Source organism: Leopardus geoffroyi, chromosome A3 (assembly GCF_018350155.1).
Source record: "Leopardus geoffroyi isolate Oge1 chromosome A3, O.geoffroyi_Oge1_pat1.0, whole genome shotgun sequence".
Taxonomy (NCBI): Eukaryota; Metazoa; Chordata; class Mammalia; order Carnivora; family Felidae; genus Leopardus; species Leopardus geoffroyi.
In genome coordinates this window covers 74,772,770-74,792,756 of record NC_059336.1, presented here as the reverse complement: position 1 = coordinate 74,792,756, position 19,987 = coordinate 74,772,770, and the positions used below count along the sequence as shown (strand labels likewise).

At 38.9% G+C, this 19,987-nt stretch overlaps 1 long non-coding RNA gene across 3 annotated transcripts in view; it reads right to left on the bottom strand.

Annotated features, from left to right (window-relative positions):
* The window catches only part of LOC123580807, a 69,539-nt gene that overhangs the window by 14,696 nt on the left and 34,856 nt on the right, over positions 1-19,987 (bottom strand). For all 3 annotated transcript variants that reach the window (XR_006703465.1, XR_006703467.1, XR_006703466.1), the window contains exon 4: positions 19,672-19,760. This is a non-coding gene — a long non-coding RNA (uncharacterized LOC123580807). The remainder of the gene's footprint in view (positions 1-19,671; positions 19,761-19,987) is intronic.

The following is a 19,987-nucleotide window of genomic DNA, read 5'->3' as shown; positions in this document are numbered from 1 at the left end:
CACTGAGGCAGATAAAGGCTATGCCAGAGTCTCTGGTCTAATTTCTCCTGTTGTGGAGTACAAAGTCTACACCACTCAGATGTTGCAGATACTAAAATAGCAGAGCCCTGGTGAGCCTGGGTTCCTGAGTGACTGTGTGAATCAGATCATTACACCTCACCACACTAGATAGGTTGTATAAGTAAACTTCTAGATGTCAAAACACTTATTCCGGGCTGTGTGCTATTACAGTGCAACCTAGCATATTCTAATTTACATAAAATTCAATCTCTGCCTGTAAATTAGAACTGGGTCTCTTACTCCTGTCCAAGTCTCCAGGATTCCCACATTGGTCCCCATCTTGTCTTGCCATCTCTGATCCTAGCACACTCTGCAGCAGGTGCAGAATGTGAAGTTCTAGTCACCTTCCAAGAGTTTGTGATCTGCATCTCTCCTTCCCTTTCTCCCCCAAATCCTACCTCAGCCCCCAAAATGTCGGGAGGTAACCCAGCTGGAGATTAGCTAAGTCACCAGAATAGAGAATGAAGCAGGGACTTTTCAGCTGATGCAGAGAGTCACTGGAGCAAGGAAGGGTAAAGTAGAGAAAGAGTTGAGATTTCAGAAAGTGGGTTAAGTGAGCTAAATCTAAGAGTTGCTCAGAAGTAGGAATTGAAGTCTTATAGTCTTAAAGCCAATGCTTCAGGATAGAACAATGAGGCCAAAGGGAAAGTGCATCATGATCAAAAGCATATTGTCCTGGGAAATTCCCTCTAGCCCCGGTTGGTGTATGTAGCTCACCTCTACTGGATCAGTGGGTAAATTTGCATGGGTAATTCTGGCTGGCCTCAAGGATCAGGTGTTCACTAGCACAGAAGCACTGACCAATCTACTGTACCAGGTGATCTGTTAAATCCTATCTTGCCTGTAAATGCACAGGATTTATTCCATGCTCCTCGGGTCAGGGTTCCTCTTCCCCCCACAACCTACCACTTCACACATTTGTCACCAGCGGGCTCCAACCTAACACGCTTAATGACTTGCTTCTTATTCTAAAAGTTTACAATCTTCTTCACTTGTGTAATGCAATTTCCCCAGAATAAGCACAGAGCTAATTGAGGAACTTAATGACTAATTTCTCAAGACAAACAAGATGTTCACATTACCTTTTTTACATTTGGGTTTGTGACCAGATTATCTGATTTGTCTGTGAAAGCAATAATCACACCTTACACCCCAAGTAGCATCAAAAATCAATGTGCAGTGGAAAATGTAATTAGGATTATGAAATATTAATTATCCTTTTGATCTTTTCATTTAAAAAATCCATTCTTCCTTCATTTGCTCTACATTCAAAGCTGAACTATAGATGATGTATCTCTGAATTTACAAGGCTATAAGCAGTGATATTTATAAGATAAATCTGCATATCACACACTGAATATTCAATGAGAAGTGGCAGACTGCCCAGCAGCCCCTCTATTATTGATACCTCACCTATCTGGAGAGATTATAAATCTTTGCATATAGACTAAATTAAATTTGCAATTAAATGTAAACTCAAAAATCCTTTTATTCCAGGTCTTGGGAAGTAGTGATAAGAGATATCATCACCAATAAGCTTTCTAAAATGATCCATATTAAACAAAGCTAAAAGCTTTTCCCATGAAGGAACACTGACTCACCTCCAGAGTGACTCTCATATCACTAAATTCTACCGGACTTTATTTAAGAACAGATTTATCTTTCAAAAACTGTTTTTTTCACTTTGTGCACATGGGACCTCATATATCCCATTCACCTTCTGCCAGCAAAATACTGCTCATTTCTACTGAAACTGGAGAAGGCAAGTATTTATGAAAATGTGTGCATTTAAAGTTGGAAATTGTAAGAATCTTCAAATTCTAAACCCCTTTCCTTTACACAAAGCTGGTGCTACTGTTAGAACCTATAGTGGTTTCAATTTAATTTTTATTGTGCTTTTCAGACCACATACAAGTTTTATTTGATGTTCTTATTGAACGGTCAGTATATTACCTAACAGACAAATCAAGTTGAAATGGGGTAGCTTATCAGAGATGATTCCCCATTTTACAATTACAAGCAGATTCTGTTTCTCTTGTGAGACACTTCTGGGGGTGTCATCCATAGAAAGGAGGTGCGAGCACCCCAGAACCAGTTAAGGCAGCCAGTCTTTATAGAAGGAAGTATGAGGACTCCATTGTCCAGGACCCTGGAGCATGTACCGTCACCCCTTATTCACCTCTATGCTCCAGTGACTTTTTAAAAAAATGTTTATTTACTATTTTTGAGGGAGAAACAGAGAGTGATCAGGGGAGGAGCAGAGGGAGAGAAGAAGACACAGAATCCAAAGCGGAATCCAGGCTCTGAGCTGTCAGCACAGAGCCCTACATGGGGCTCAAACTCGTGAACTGCAAGATCATGACCTGAGCCAAAGTCAGATGCTTAACTGACTGAGCCACTCAGGCAACCCTACATTCCAGTGACTTCTTACTGCAAATTATCGTAACTCTGCCTAAAGTCTTTCTTCTGGCAGTGGGAACACACTCTGCCACCCTCAGAGCATGCTGAGAGTGCTGGGAGGTCATGCCTGCAGGAGAAGGCCTCAGCAAATGACCAGTGGGGAGTGGGTGGATACAAACCATTTTATTCGCTGAGCTAACTCTGAACCATGTTTTACACTACCATCTAGAGTTCCCGAGGAGGGTTGAGCTTCAGGTGCCTGGGGAAACTGATACGTTATCCTTCACCAGCTTTCTTCACCTCCCTATTTTACTTCTCGACCCCTTCCTGATATTTCCTCATCACCTCCTAAATAAACTCCTGATAGCTGAATCCTTGTTGAAAGGTCTATGTTTGGAGAAATCCAAAGACAAGTCTTTTGTTCTTCTGAGGATTCAAAAGGGAAATCCATCTGCCTCTAAGTAATGGATACCTAGACAAAGAAGGGTCTGTAATTCTGAGTCCATGAGATGATAAACAACTGAATCACCTCTGTTGCTGACTTGGTTGCTTCGAGTCCTGGGTGGTAGATTTGCACAGAAACATGAATAAGAATACTACCAGCCTTGGAGTCCAACCATGATCAGTGTAGCCAAGGTTAGCCTGAGGGAGTAGGATCATACCCCCCAAGATCTGCAGTAGGAAAACAGGGTTCTATTATATCTCCCTTCACAGCAAGTGACCAGCAACCATAAGAAGGCAATGCAGCACTGAACTCCACTAAGCAACCTAGTTGGTGATGGGAAGCATCAGCTACTGTGGTTACTGAGTCCAGTGATATTCCACTTGGGTACAGAGGTTGGATGAAACATTGTAGCTGTTCAAATTTGAATCCAAATTAATTAAAATTAAAAGTTGAGTTTTTAATTTCGATGAGCCACATTTCAAATGTTCAATAGCCACATGTGGTTACGTTCATGGCAGAATGTTCTATTGGAACTAGCCTTCCTAGTTATTGGGTATTTCAGGAAGAGCGGAAGTATCAAGGAAGACATACCAAACTCTTGACAATAAAGGACCTAATGTACAGTGTGGTGGTTACAGTTAACCATATAGTGTTATATACTTGAAGGCTGCTAAGGGAGTAGATAGTAAATGTTCTCATCACAAAAAATAAATAGCAGGGGTGCCTGGGTTGCTCAGTTTGTTAAGCGTCCAACTTCAGCTGAGGTCATGATCTCACGGTTCATGGGTTTGAGCCCCACATCAGGCTCTGTGCTGACACCTCAGAGCCTGGAACCTGCTTTGGATTCTATGTCTCCCTCTCTCTCTGCCCCTCCCCCACTTGTGCTCTATCTCTCTCTGCCTCTCAGAAATAAATAAAACGTTTAAAAAATTGAAAAAGAAAAAGAAAAGAAAGTATATGAGGTGATGGCAGTGTTAGCTAATGCTCTAGTGGTAATTGTTTGAGAACAGTAAGTATATCAAATAAACAAGTTGTATATCTTAAACTTACACAATGTTATATGTCAATTATGTCTCAATAAAGCTGGAAAATAATGAGAGATAAGAGGTATTATGGTAATCATTAAAAATATAAAAAGATGTGCCTTATCTGCACCCTAAGTTTGTGAACAGTTATAGAGTTACTGAAATTACAGAATTACAGAACTACTGCAAGAGTTTAGAAATTATATAGGCCAGGGGTGCCTGGATGGCTCAGTCGGCTAAGCATCTGACTCTTGATTTCAATTCAGGTCATGATCTCATGGTTCATGAGACTGAGCCCCAAGTTGGCTCTGAGCTGACAGCTGAGAGCTGCTATGGGATTCCCTCACTCCCTCTCTCACTGCCTCTCCCCTACTCATGCTCACTCTCCCTCTCTCTCAAAATAAATAAATAAACTTAAAAATAAAAAAAAAAATTATAGGGGAGAGGAGCCAAGATGGCGGAACAGCATGGAAGTTTTTTTTGCATCTCGTGTCCATGAAATACAGCCAGATCAACACTAAACCATCCTGCACACCTAGAAAACTGATTTGAGGATTAACACAACAATCTGCACAACCTGAACCACAGAACTCAGCAGGAATTTACCCCAAAAGAAAGAAGACATCCAGGGACTTAATCAACACAGACACAAACAAGATGTCTGAACCAGAATTTAGAATCACGATAATAAAAATACTAGCTGGGGTCAAAAATAGATTAGAATCTCTTTCTGCAGAGATAAAAGAAGTAAAGCCTAGTCAGGATGAAATAAAAATGCTATAACTAAACTGCAATCTCAAATGTATGCCACAGTGGCAAGAATGGATGAGGCAGAGAAGCAAATCAGCGATATACAGGACAAACTTATGGAGAATAATGAAACAGAAAAAAAAGAGGGATACTAAGGCAAAAGAACACGATTTAAGAATTAGAGAAGTCAGTGACTCATTAAAAAGGAACAACATCAGAATCATAGGGGTCCCAGAAGAGGAAGAGAGAGAAAAAGGGGTAGAAGGGTTATGTGAGCAAATTATAGGGGAAAACTTTCCTAACCTGGGGAAAGGCACGGACTTCAAAATCCAGGAAGCACAGAAGCCTCCCATAAGATTCAACAAAAACCAACCATCAACAAAGCATATCATAGTCAAATCACAAAATAGTCAGGCAAGGAAAGAATCATGAAAGCAGCAAGGGAAAAAAAGTCCTTAACCTACAAGGGAAGACAGATCAGATTCACAGCAGACCTATCCACAGAAACTTTGCAGCCAGAAAGGAGTGGCAGGATATAGTCAATGTGTTGAATCGGAAAAATATGCAGCCAAGAATTCTTTATCCAGCAAGGCTGTCATTCAAAATAGAAAGAGAGATTAAAAGTTTCCTAGACAAACAAAAATAAAGGAGTTTGTGACCACTAAACCAGCTCTGCAAGAACTTTTAAGAGGGACTCTCTGAGGGGGAAAAAAAAAAAAAAGACCAAAAGCAACAAAGACTAAACAAAGACTAGAAAGGACCAGAGAACACCACCAGAAACTCCAACTCTACAAGAAACATAATGGCAATAAACTCATATCTTTCAGCACTTAACTCTAAATGTCAATAGACTAAATGCTCCAATCAAAAGACATAGTGTAACAGAATAAATAAGAAAACAAGATCCATCTATATGCTGTTTATAAGAGACCAACTTTAGACCTAAAGATACCCTCAGATTGAAAGTAAGGGGATGGAGAACGATCTGTCATGCTAATGGTCAACAAAAGAAAGCCAGAATAGCCATACTTATATCAGACAATATAGAATTTAAAATAAAGACTGCAACAAGAGATGAAGAAGGGCATTATATCATAATGAAAGGGTCTATCCACCAAGAAGACCTAACAATTGTAAACATTTATGCTCCAAATGTGGAGCACCCAAATATATAGATCAATTAATCACAAACATAAAACCTCTTTGATAATACCATAATAGGAGGGGACTTCAACACCCCACTTACAGAAATGGACAGATCATCTAAACAGAAAATCAACAAGGAAACAATGGCTTTGAGTGACACAGACAAGATGGACTTAACAGATATATTCAGAACATTTCATCCTAAAGCAGCAGAATATACATTCTTCTCCAGTGCACATGGAACATTCTCCAGAATAGACCATATACTGGGACACAAATCAGCCCTCAACAAGTACAAAAAGATCGAGATCATACCGTGCATATTTTTAGACCACAACACTATGAAACTCAAAATCAACCACAAGAAAAAATTCGTAAAGATAACAAATACTTGGAGACTAAAGAACATCATACTAAAGAAAGGATGGGCTAAGCAAGAAGTTAAAGAAGAAATTAAAAAGTACATTGAAGCCAATGAAAATGCTAACACCACAGCCCAAAACTTCTGGGATTCAGCAAAGGCAGTCATAAGAGGGAAGTATATAGCAATCCAGGCCTTCCTAAAGGAGGAAGAAAGGTCTCAGGCACACAACCTAACCTTACACCTTAAAGAGCTTGAAAAAGAACAGCAAATAAAACCCAAAAACAGCAGAAGATAGGAAATAATAAAGATTAGAGCAGAAATCAATGTTATCGAAACCAAAAAAAACGAAGAACAGATCAATGAAACCAGAAGCTGGTTCTTTGAAAGAATTAACAAAATTGATAAACCACTAGCCAGTTTGATAAAAAAGAAAAAGGAAAGGACCCAAATAAGTAGAATTAAGAATGGAAAGAGAGATCACAACCAACACCACAGAAATAAAAACAATAATAAGAGGATATTATGAGCAATTATATGCCAATAAAATGGGCAATCTGGAAGAAATGGACAAATTCCTAGAAACATATACACTACCAAAACTGAAACAGGAAGAAATAGAAAATTTGAACAGATCCATAACCCGTGAAGAAATCAATTTAGTAATAAAAAATCTCCCAAAAAACAAGAGTCCAGGGTCAGGTGACTTTCCAGGGGAATTCTACCAAACATTTAAGGAAGTGTTAACACCTATTCTCTTAAAGCTGTTCCAAAAAATGGAAATGGAAGGAAAACTTCCAAACTCTTTCTATGAAGCCAGGATACCTTGATTTCAAAACCAGAAGGAGACCCCACTAAAAAGGAGAACGATAGAGCAATTTCCCTGATGAACATGGATGCAAAAATCCTCAACAAGATATTAGCCAACAAGATCCAACAACATTATAAAAATTATTCACCATGACCAAGTGGGGTTTATACCTGGGATGCAGGGCTGGTTCAATATCCACAAAACAATCAATGTGATTCATCACATCAATAAAAGAAAGGACAAGAACCATATGATCCTCTCAATAGATGCAGAGAAAGCATTTGACAAAATACAGCATCCTTTCTTGATAAAAACCCTTAAGAAAGTAGGGATAGAAGGATCATAAAAGCCATATATGAAATACTCAACACTAATATCATCCTCAATGGGGGAAAAAACTGAAACTTTCCACCTAAGGTCAGGAACAAGACTGTTATTCAACATAGTATTGGAAGTCTTAGCCTCTGCAATCAGACAACACAAAGAAATAAAAGGCATCCAAATTGGCCAGGAGAAGGTCAAACTTTCACTCTTTGCAGATGACATCATACTCAATATGGAAAACCCAAGAGATTCCACCAAAAAACTGTTAGAACTGATTCATGAATTCAGCAAAGTCACAGGACACAAAATCAATGCACAGAAATCAGTTGCATCCCTATACACCAACAAGGAAGCAACAGAGAAATCAAGGAATTGATCTCATTTACAACTGCACCAAAAACCATAAAATACCTAAGAATAAATCTAACCAAAGAGGTGAAAAGTCTATACACTGAAAACTATAGAAAGCTTATGAAAGAAATTGAAGAAGACACCAAAAAATGGAAAAAGATTCCATGCTCCTGGATAGGAAGAACAAATATTGTTAAAATGTCGATACTACCCAAAGCAATCTACATATTCAATTCAATACCTGTCAAAATAACACCAGCATTCTTCACAGAGCTAGAACAAACAATCCTAACATTTGTACAGAACCAGAAAAGACCCCAGATAGCCAAAGTAACCTTGAAAAAGAAAATCAAAGCAGGAGGCATCACAATCCCAGACTTGAAGCTGTATTACAAAACTGTAATCATCAAGACAGTATGGTACTGGCACAAAACCAGACAGTCAGATCAATGGAACAGAATAGAGAACCCAGAAATTGACCCACAAACGTATGGCCAACTAATCTTTGACAAAGCAGGAATGAATATCCAATGGAATAAAGACAGCCTCTTCAGCAACTGGTGCTGGGAAAACCGGACAGCGACATGCAGAAGATTGAACCTAGACCACTTTCTTTTACCATACACAAAAATAAACTCAAAATGAATATGAGACCTAAATGTAAGACAGGAAGCCATCAAAATCCTCGAGGAGAAAGCAGGCAAAAACCTCTTTTACCTTGGCCACAGCAACTTCTTACTTGACACGTCTCCCGAGGCAAAGGAAACAAAAGCAAAAATGAACTATTGGGACCTCATCAAAATAAAAAGCTTCTGCACAGCGAAGGAAACAATCAGCAAAACTAAAAGGCAACCAATGGAATGGGAGAAGATTCTCGCAAATGACATATCAGATTAAGTGTTAGTATCCAAAATCTATAAAGAACTTATCGAGCTCAACACCCAAAAAACAAATAATCCAGTGAAGAAATGGGCAAAAGACATGAACAGACACTTCTCCAAAGAAGACGTCCAGATGGCCAACTGACACATGAAAAAATGTTCAACATCACTCATCATCAGGGAAATACAAATCAAAACCACAATGAGATATCACCTCACACCTCAGGCAACAACAGATGTTGGCAAGGATGTGGAAAAAGAGGATCTCTTTGGTACTGCTGGTGGGAATGCAGACTGGTTGCAGCCACTCTGGAAAACAGTATGGAGGCCCCTCAAAAATTAAAATAGAACTACCCTATGACCCAGCAATTGCACTACTAGGTATTTATCCAAGGGATACAGGTATGTTGTTTGAAAGGAGCACATGCACCCCAATGTTTATGGCAGCACTATCAACAATAGCCAAAGTATGGAAAGAGCCCAAATGCCTATTGATGGATAAATGGATAAACAAGAGGTGGTATATATATATATATATATATATATATATATATATATATATAGTCTGTCAGAGAAAGACAAATATCATATGACTTCACTCATATGAGGAATTTAAGATACAAAACAGATGAACTTATGGGAAGGGAAACAAAAATAATATAAAAACAGGGAGAAGGACAAAACATAAGAGACTCATAAATATGGAGAACAAACTGAGGGCTACTAGAGGGGTTGTGGGAGGGGGGGATGGGCTAAATGGGTAAGAGGCATGAAAGAATCCACTCCTGAAATCACTGTTGCACTATATGCTAACTAATTTGGATGTAAATTTAAAAAAATAATAAATTAAATGAAAAAAAAAAAAAACAAAAAGAAATTATATAGGCCAACATCCTAACCTAATGTTTTACAAACTAGCATGAGAATGAGTACCTGTGACTACTGGAAGAGGTAATACATAAATGCTAAGGGAACTATAAAATCCCTATTGTAAATTAAGAAGGCAGAGATTAGTTTTAGCTGGATCAATAAGATTGGCTTCATAGAAAGTGTGTCATCTTCAATAAGCTTTGAAGTATACATAGGATATCAGTAGGTGTAGAAGTGAGGGAAGTAGGGGAACTCTGTTTTAAGACAGAGGCAAGAAAGCAGAAGCCATCTTCAGGGAAAGTTTCAGTAGTCAGATTGTCTCAGTAGTGAACAATAAAGATAGGCCAATGGACTGGGGCCGCTTGAAGGAAAACCAAGAGAGTTGAACTGGTCTTTCCCCCAGCACAAAGTCAGAACTAAACACCCTTTCTGGGGAGACAGACTCCAGATCATTTCCCCCATTTATCCCTCCTTAGCTAGCTATCATTAGGCTATAAAATGGGATTTCTCATCACAAGACCTGTCCCAAGTGTTCTAGTGGCGTATGCTCTCAGGGACAGCCCCTGTCTAAAATTCTGAATGCCATGAGGCTAATTCTGATAAACTACATGAAGGTGGTGCCTCCACTCATCCATTCAGAACAATCAGAATAGATGACTGTTTTGATGGTGTGACTGTGGAAGAATACTTTATTATGATGCTTGGTCCCATACTCCAAAACCTTATAAAATGGCAAATTAAAGAACCTCAACTCTAAATGTCTTAAGCAAACAAGAGATTTGCTGTAAGATTCAGAGAATCAGAGAATCAAAGAGAAAGCTTATCTCCCCAGCTTTGAGCAGAACAGGGAGAGCGGCCCTGAAGACCTCAGCAGAAAACAGATACCTGAGCATCCCCTGGGCTCCCCCGGCCCTGCCTTCATGCTTTTCTCCTGGGGCGCTCCTCATCCTCTCTGTCTGCACACAGGCTCTTGTTACCCAGCTGTGGACAAGGCACAACCGCTGCAAACTTGCCCCTGTTCTGTCACCAGAGTGGGGCAATTCCCATTTAAAAACCTACAAGGGAAAATTCATGGGCCATTTCTGGACCCATCACTGTGGCCAGGGAACTAAGGACTTGTAAAATGATGACAGTCCTTGTTTATATCATAGGAGGAGGGGTTGTGGGAGAGGAGGAGTTTCCTCCAAAAGAAGGGGACAGGAAAAGGAAGATATAACTTGGCTCAGACATGACCACTGGGGGCAAATTGTAAGGGTCAGCCACCCTAATGAGAATATAGGATACAGGGAGGTTTTAGAACAGACGTTTGAGGAAAAGGGAGGGCAAGAATTTATAAAAAGTCTCCGTATGCTAGACAACTATCCTAAAGTGTATAAGAGGCCTGATGTTAACTACACCTGTCCTTTTTCTACCCCAGTTTTCTAACCCTAGGGCTGCATCAAAGAGTACAATTGCCCCCCAGTTTGCCAAACCCACCCACAAAACGCAAAGCACAGAATTCTGTAAGAACCATGCTGCCATCCGAAGCAAAGCCACACCCTGATTCCCATCCTCTGCTACAATAGCTTCAGGTTATTTTTCAGGCATACTTTGCATCTTATACTAAATAAATGTATCTTCCAGGATTTAAATAATAAACAAATGCAAAATGTATCAGTGTGATGGATAGTAATGTATTTTAAGACACAGATATGCTAAAACTAAGGGTGACCCCAAATTGGGAAAACCACTCCAGGAGACAGTTTTCTTTGGGGAAGACAAGGCGTCCAAATCACATGTGGCATCTGGTGATTGGTGCTCGCTGCAGAGAGCCAGAAGCATTACTGACCTTTTGTAACAGAACCAACATAAGTTCACTCCCTTGGTGAGTCAGAAACTGCACCAGGTTGAGTTGTTGTACAAAATAAACTTTATTTGCAGCAAATAAGGAGAACACAGGGAATGACTGGCTGTGACTCCAGGAATCCAGAGCTGTGATTCCTTGAGCAAGGGTGAATGGATTCATTTTATTTCGGGTAATGATGAATATTCAGATAGGGAAGCCTTGTCATCATATGTAGAGGCGGGCATAAGGTCACACATGCATCTTAAGGAAACATGCTTATATACACATTGTATGTTATGTAAACGATGTTTGTGCTCCTTCCTGGGCACATATTTTAATATTATAATCAGGTAAATGTAGTCATTAGTCATTCTAGAGGCCATTCCATGTTCCTTCTATGCAGGTGTGTGTCAGAGGTTAAGTTCAAAGTGATCTGGGTGGTCTGGTCTGGCAGGAGGTCTTGTCAGGGCAGTCCTTACCATCAGAGGGGTGGTTTTGCTTTTCAGGAAAAATGTGGGACAAAGGTTGGTGAGTATAAGCAGGTGGCCAGTAAAGGTCAGGTCTTAGAGTCTAGGTGGTGACACTTTCCGTGGCCTCTGCGATGGTTTTTACCACATTTACTCACACACAAATGTATCCCTGTAAAGAGAATAAAACTTTCAAAGTCCTTTCGAGAGGAGAGCATTTTTTCAGCTGAATCTTTACCTTCCAGAGAGTGCCCCTTAATGGTAAAAGGGACAGTCATATCATAGCCATCTTGTGGACCAAATCAGAGAAATCACCCCGCCTTCAAAAAGAGACAAGGGATCCAGTACACAGTTTGCTCACAACCTGCATGAGCCTTGGATATCATTTCCAACTGCCAGACTTCTGGATGTTTCCACACTGGCCAAATGCAATTGAAAATTTGGTAGAAACTGTGTAGAAACTAAAAGCAAATGCATAATTTGCCTCTAAAAGCAGCTTTTGGTCCTGATTTCCATAGAACCACACTACTGCTAATAATAATGCCACCATTCTCTGTAACCGAGGCTTTAAACCCCATCTCTAGAAGCCTTCCATCTCAGCTCCTGTGTGGAGTCATGAAGCCTCACAATTCACCCTAGCTCCTTCCTGGACTATCTTTGCTCTTCATGCCCACTGGCACATCTTTAATGCCCTGGGGTCCCAGAACCAAATCTGGCCCCCCACCACCTACTTTGGTAAATAAAGTTTTACTGGAACACAGCCACACTCATTTATTCCTGGGTCATTGGTGGGTACTTTCATACTATGATAGCAAAGCTGAGCGGTTGAGACAGAGACTGGCCTCAAAGCCCAAAATACTTGCTATCAGGCCCTTTACAAAAATGTTTGCTAACATTTTTAGCAAAAGTTCTGACTACCCAGCCTTAACTTCTTTCCAATTCTTCCTGCTTTTTACAAAATGCCCTAATCCAAACCTTGTACTGAGTTATCAATGGATCTTAACACACATGCATGCATGCACGTGCACACACACACACACACACACACACACAAAACACACACGGAATTTTCAAAAAGTCTGTAAAAAGCGTCTCCTTGCACTTAGAATAATTCATTTAAAAAAAAAATGTTTTCATTTATTTTTGAGAGAGAGAGAGAGAGAAAATGGGGGAGGGGCAGAGGGAGAGAGACAAAGAATCTGAAGCAGGCTTGAGGCTCCAAGCTGTCAGCACAGAGCCCCACATCAGACTCAAATTCAAATTCATGGACTTCGAGATCACGACATGAGCTGAAGTCAGATGCTTAACCGACTGAGCCACCCACGTGCCCATACTTAGAATAATTCCCAGTCAATACTATGTTTTCTACACGACTGGGTGTGGCTTACCTTCCCATCTTCCCTGTTGCTTCCTTCCTCCCTCACCATATTCCAGCCTCGCTGGTCTTTCTCCTTCCCTGAGCAGTTCCCACTCCAGTGCCTTCTCAACCATTGTTCCTTTTTGCACCAACACCCCTCCCCACCTGCTTCCACCTCTCATCCTTCAGGTCTCTGGCTCAATGTCATCTCCTCAGAGATGAACTCACCCTTTCTAAAGATTTCTTTCATTCTGTTCTCTCCTAGCAACCAGTTCTTTGAATCCAAAGGGAGAACGTAAGTATTTCCTTATTGGATTTTACTTACTAGATTATTATCTGTCTCACTGGTCATAATAGCTCTAGGGGGTCAAGCATTATGTCCATTTATTTGTCACTCTACATCCAGTACCTGTCAAAGAGTAAGCACTGAAATCATATTCTTACAAATGAGTGATGTTCCTTTTATTCCCAGATAACATCCATTCTTTGGCCTGTATTCAATACATGTGTATTCTATTTTCCAGTCCTAGTTGTATGCCTCATTCCAGGTACACTGAGATAACCATCACTTCCCATGCACACACTGTACTTTTTCACCTCTAATGCTTCCTTGTCCCTCCCCAACACTACATCCTCTATCATTTTTGCCCAGGAAAACCTCTCTTCCAGGCTTAATTCAAACAATTATTCTAGGAAACCATGTTATAATGAAAAAATGTTGAATAATATAAAGTCAAAGACATACCTCATAAGGTTGCTTCCTACAACAATCTTTAATATATACAGTTTGATACTTTCATGCCAAAGTCCATGAAATCATAGCAATTCCACATGAAACACACGACACTGCTTTCCAAGTCTAACTCTCTCATAGGCTTCATTCAGGGACAAATTTTAGAGTGTGGATGGATGGATTACATAGCCTTCATGTTAGATTTCCATTAATATTATTTCTCTTGGTTCCAGTTTTTAAAGAAATTGAGTACTAGTGAGTTCTAACAGGTACCCTTGTTCCATGTTTCAGTTCAACTGGGCTGAAAATAGGATTGATAACTTTGTATAAAATCTGAGGAGCCTAAGTCTTATGCCTACAAAAAAGGCCAACTCCCATTCAGTGATAATTCAGTGACAGGAGAATGCATCCCTATATTAATCATGAGGACATGCTGTACCTAGGATACAGCAACCTGTCTGCTAAGAGCATAAGAAATAATACGCTTATCATATTCATAAAATAGATTGTTGCCTGTTGCTTGAGGGTCTGTATCTAGTTTATTAGAAGAAATAGTAAAATTTTCCCCTCAAATGCTGCAAAGGGGTGAAGCCACAATACACCTCTGTGTGTGCCTGTCCCCTTCCTTGTTCCACACACAATGATTGTACTTTCAGATTGCTATTGTTTCTCAACCGTTAATTCATAATGAATTTATTATTGGCAAGAACCCCTAGAATTTTTTGTGTTGTTGCAAATCACCCATTTCTGTTGTTTACTTATGCAGTTGTTATTTTAGGACCCAAGAAGAGGAATGTGTGTACACAAATACATACCTACCCAAACTTTGTTCTCCCACATAACTTTATGACAAGTGCAAATTTTATAGGTGTATGCTCCACGACTTTATTTAAGCCATGTATAACTCTGTTAATCCCAACAAGGGCCAAGCTAGCTTCATCACACCTCTGGTCTCTTCTAGTTGGCATTCATTATCAACCAATACTCTAATCAATACCTAAACTAGCAGTTTGTCCTTCAGTCCAGTTCTTTGACATGAAAACTTTAAACAAACAATACTGACCTCCTATTATGGACCAGGCATTTTGATAGGTACCAAGCTTTCAGCAACAAAAAAAAAAGAAAGAAAAAAAATCCCATTTCTAACCTCAGGAAGCATATAGTGAAGGCTATAAATACAAATAAGAAATAACATTTACTGAATCATACATTATTTTAAGCACTTTACATGTGTTGTGTCACTTAATCCTCACAGATAATAAACCCTAAAGAAAATACTATTATTTATATAGAAGAAAATTATTTTTTTAACTTTTTAAAAAATGTTTATTTTTGAGAGAGATAGAGACAGAGCATGAGCAGGGGAGGGGCAGAGAGAAAAGGAGACACAGAATCCAAAGCAGGTTCCAGGTTCTAAGCTGTCAGCACAGAGCCCAATGTGTGGTTCGAACTCAGGGAACTGTGAGACCACGACCTGAGCCGAAGTCAGCCGCTTAATCATCTGAGCCACCCAGGTGCCCCAAATAGAAGAAAACTATTAATTAATTAGATTAAGTAATTTGCCCAAAGCCTCTGAGAAGTGGTAGAAAAAGGATTCAAACCCAGATGGTCTGTCTCCAAAGATGGCACAGTTAACACATCTGCTATTTAAGATCTCCACCATGTTTGCCCACAACTTGTGCACCACATAACTTAGAAGAGGATAGCTCAAATCATTACAACCTGCACAATCCCATACAGAATACTGAAGCCCAGACACATCACCATATTACCTTGACCTAGATTTTTCTACTCCTGATGTCTCGGAAAAATAGACATAAATGGAAGGAGATGAAATGGAAAATTTCCTAGAAAGACACAAACTACTGAAATTAACCCAAAGAGAAATGGAAAATCTAAAGAGACTTATAATAAACAGATTGAATTAGTAATTGTAAAACTACCCACAAAGAACAGTGCAAGCCAACATATCTTCACTGGTGAATTCTTTCAAAACAATTAAACAAGTGATCAAAACAATAGGATATTGGCACAGAAATAGACACATTCATCAGTAGAACAGAATTGCCAGAAATGAACCCACAACTGTATGGTCAATTAATCTTCAGCAAAGCAGGAAAGAATATCCAATGGGAAAGACCATCTCTTCAACAAATGGTGTTGGGAAAACTGGACGGAAACATGCAAAAGAATGAAACTGGACCACTTTTGTGTTTGGTAAAAACACAAAAATAAATTCAAAATTAATTAAAGACCTGAGACCACAAAAACCCTAGAGGAAAATACGGGCAGTAATCTCTTTGATATTGGTTGTAGCAACTTCCTTCTAGATATGTTTCCTAAGATAAGGGAAACCAAAGCAAAAATAAATTAATGGAACTTCATCAAAATTAAAAGCCTCTGCACAGTGAAGGAAACAATCACAAAACAAAAAGGCAACCTACAGAATGGAAGAATATATTTGCAATGGCATACCTGATAAAGGGTTAGTATGTAATATACAAAGAATTTATAAAAGTCCATACTCAAAAGATGAATAATCCAATTAAGAATGGGCAGAAGACATGAACAGACATTTTTCCAAAGAATACATACAGATGGCCAACAGACACATGAAAAGATGTTCTTGCTCAACATCAATCATCATCAGGGAAATACAAATCAAAACTACAATGAGGTATTACTTCACACCTGTCAATATGGCTAAAATCAAAAGCACAAGAAACAACAAGTATTGGTAAGGATATGGAGAAAGGAGAAATCTCTTACACTGTTGGTGGGAATGCAAACTGGTGCAGCCACTCTGAAAAAACAGTATGGAGATTCCTCAAAAAGTTGAAAATAGAACTACCCTATGACACAGCAATTGCACTACTAGGTATTCCCAAAGAATACAAAAATACTAATTCAAAGGGATACATGCATCTTGACATTTTAGCAGTACTAACTACAATAGCCAAATTATGGAAATAGCCTAAGTGTTCATCAAGAGATGAATGGATAAGGAAGATGTGGTATATATATACAATGGAATATTACTCGGCCAAAAAAAGTGTAATCTTGCCATTTGTGATGACATGGACAGAGATAGAATTATGCTAAGTGAAATATATGAGCCAGAGAAAGACAAATACCATATGATTTCATTCATATGTGGTATATAAGAAACAAAACAAATGAACGATGGCAAAAAAGAGAGAGATAAACCAAGAACTCTAACTACAGAGAACAAACTGATGGTAACCAGACAGATGTCAGTGGGAGAATGGGTTAAATAGGTGATGGAAATTAAGGAGTGCACTTGTGATGAGCACTGAGTGTTGTATGGAGGTATTGAATCACTATATTGTACACCTGAAACTAATATTATACTGTACATTAATTAACAAGAATTTAAATAAAATTTTTTTTAAAAGAACAAGGAAGAATTAATCCCAACTTATTACAGTTTCTTCCAAAGAATAGAAGGGAACGGGGCACTGGGTGGCTCAGTTGGCTAAGTGTCGACTTCAGCTCAGGTCAAGATCTCGCAGTTTGTGGGTTCGATCCCCGCGTTGGGCTCTGTGGTGACAGTTCAGAGCCTGGAGCCTGCTTTGGATTCTGTGTCTCCCTCTCTCTCTGCCCCTCCCCCACTCACTCATGCTCTGTCTCTCTGTCTTTCAAAACTAAATAAAAACATTTAAAAAAAAGAGTAGAAGGAAATACTTCATAACTCATCCTATCACACCAAAAGCACAAATAGCCAAAGAAAAAATAGGTAGCCTGGACATATTTGGTATTGCAAAAGTACTCCACCAAGAAAATGAAAAGACAACACACTGAACGGAAGAAAATTTGCAAATTATATAATGAAGAAGGCACTAGAATGCATTTTACACATGCATGCATATATATATATATATATATATATATATATATATATATCACATGCATATATATATATACATATATATGTATATATATCACATGCATGCATATATATATATATATATATATATATGTAATCACAACCCAATAATTTAAAAAACAAGTAGTCCAATTTAAAAATGGATAACGTATTTGAATGGACATTTCTCCAAGGAAGACACACAAAATGACTCACAGGCACATGGAAAGATTCTTGATATCATTATCTGCCAGGAAAAAGAAAATGAAAACCACAATGAGATATTACTTCACATCCATGAGGATGGCCAAAATGGAAAAGATAGACAATAACAAATGTTGGTGAGGACGCAGAGTATGTGGAACCCTCATGCACTACTGCTAGGAATATAAAATAGTGCAGTCACTTTGGAAACGAGTCTGGCAGTTTCTCAAAAGATTAAATATAATTACCCAGCAATTCCAGGTATAGGTATATACTCAAAAGAAATGAAAGCATGTATTCATACGCAAACTTGGACACAAATGTTTACTAGCTGCATTATTCTTAATAGCCAAAAAATGGAAACCACCCAAATCTCCATCAATGTTATATCAATGGATACAATGTGGTATATCCAGATGGATGATATTAATATTATCGGAAAATGGATTATCCCATTCCAATATTATAATGGAATAACATTCATTAATAAAAAGAAATGAAATACTGAGACCTGTTACAACATGGATGAATCACGGAAACTTCATGCTAAGTGAGAGAAGCCAGTCACAAAAGACTGCGTATTTGTCTGATTCCATCATATGAAATGCTTGGATTAGCAAATCCATAGATATAGTAAGTAGATTCATGGTTGTCTAGGGCTGGAGGGATTGGGGGGGGGGGGTAGTGAGCAGTGGTTGCCAATGGGTACAGGTTTTCTTTTGGGGTTGACAAAAACATTCTAAAATTGATTGTGGTGTTGGTCGCACAACTCTGTGACTATACTAAAACCAACTGTATTGCAAACTGTAAATGAGTGAGTTACATGATATGTGAATTATACCTTAATAAAGTTGTAACTAAAAAGTGATGGAGTGAAGGAAGAGGAGGAACAGGGAGCATTCTCTTTAAATATGTAATATTAAGCACACTCTTTTATCCTTCCCCCAAATTCCAATGAAATGGTGATAAAAGATTTTTAAAAAAAGACATAATCCCATGTGGACAAATACTATGAGAAAAGAGAGCACATCAAAGGGGAGATGTCAACACAATTTTGGATGCTGGAAACTAGAGGCCTTAGTGTCACCTTACCCTAGCAGACTGAGGAAAGCTGAAGACCAAGCCTACAGGTAGGAAGAGACAAGATGGAATACTTTCACTCCAGAAACCTCCAGAGAGCCTCAGAAATTGGAGGCATCAGTTAATTCTGAAGAAATTGGAGGCATAAATTAATTTTGAAGACCAGGATATGGAATAAGGCTGGAAACTGGAGTGCTGGTTGAAAGGTTACATAGGGGGGAATTAAATCTGCTTCCTAAACCCATGAAGGTAGGCTACACAGTCCACTCCCAGCCCCCTTTGTTGACTTTGCTCAAGAGAGACAGATGGTTTCCTCTTTTTATATTTTTTTAATTTTTTAATTTGTTTAATGTTGATTCATTTTTGAGAGACAAAGAGAGCCATAGACTGAGTGGGGGAGGGGCAGAGAGAGGGAAACACAAATTCGAAGCATGTTCCAGGCTCTGAGCTATCAGCACAGAGCCTGACGTGGGACTCAAACCCACAAACTGGGAGATCATGACCTGAGCTGAAGTCAGACACACAACCGGCTGAGCTACCCAGGTGCCCCATTTTTATTTTTAATTTTTTTAAATTGAGGTGTGACACACAACATTAGATTAGTTTCAGGTACACAACATAATGATTCCATATTTTTATACATTGTGAAATAATAACAATAAGTCTAGTTAACATCCATCACCTTGCATACTTACAATTTTTTTTTCTTCTGATGAGAACCAATAAGTGGTTTCCTTTCTGCAGAAGTGGCAGGTCTCAGACTCTGGGCTCAGGACTTGGGGATCTAAGACCAAGAATAGGGAGGAGTGAGATGGTCAAATGAAAACAGGAGAATTGAATACAATGTCAATATTAAAAGGTAAAATCTAGAAATCTCACAGAAAATAAAACAAGATGGCATAGAGATGGAAAATAAGAAAAAAGACAAGAATATTGGAGGATCAATCCAGATGGTCAAACATCAGAATAGAAGTTCTATGGAAGGTGGGTGGAAAATGAGATCAAAGAAAA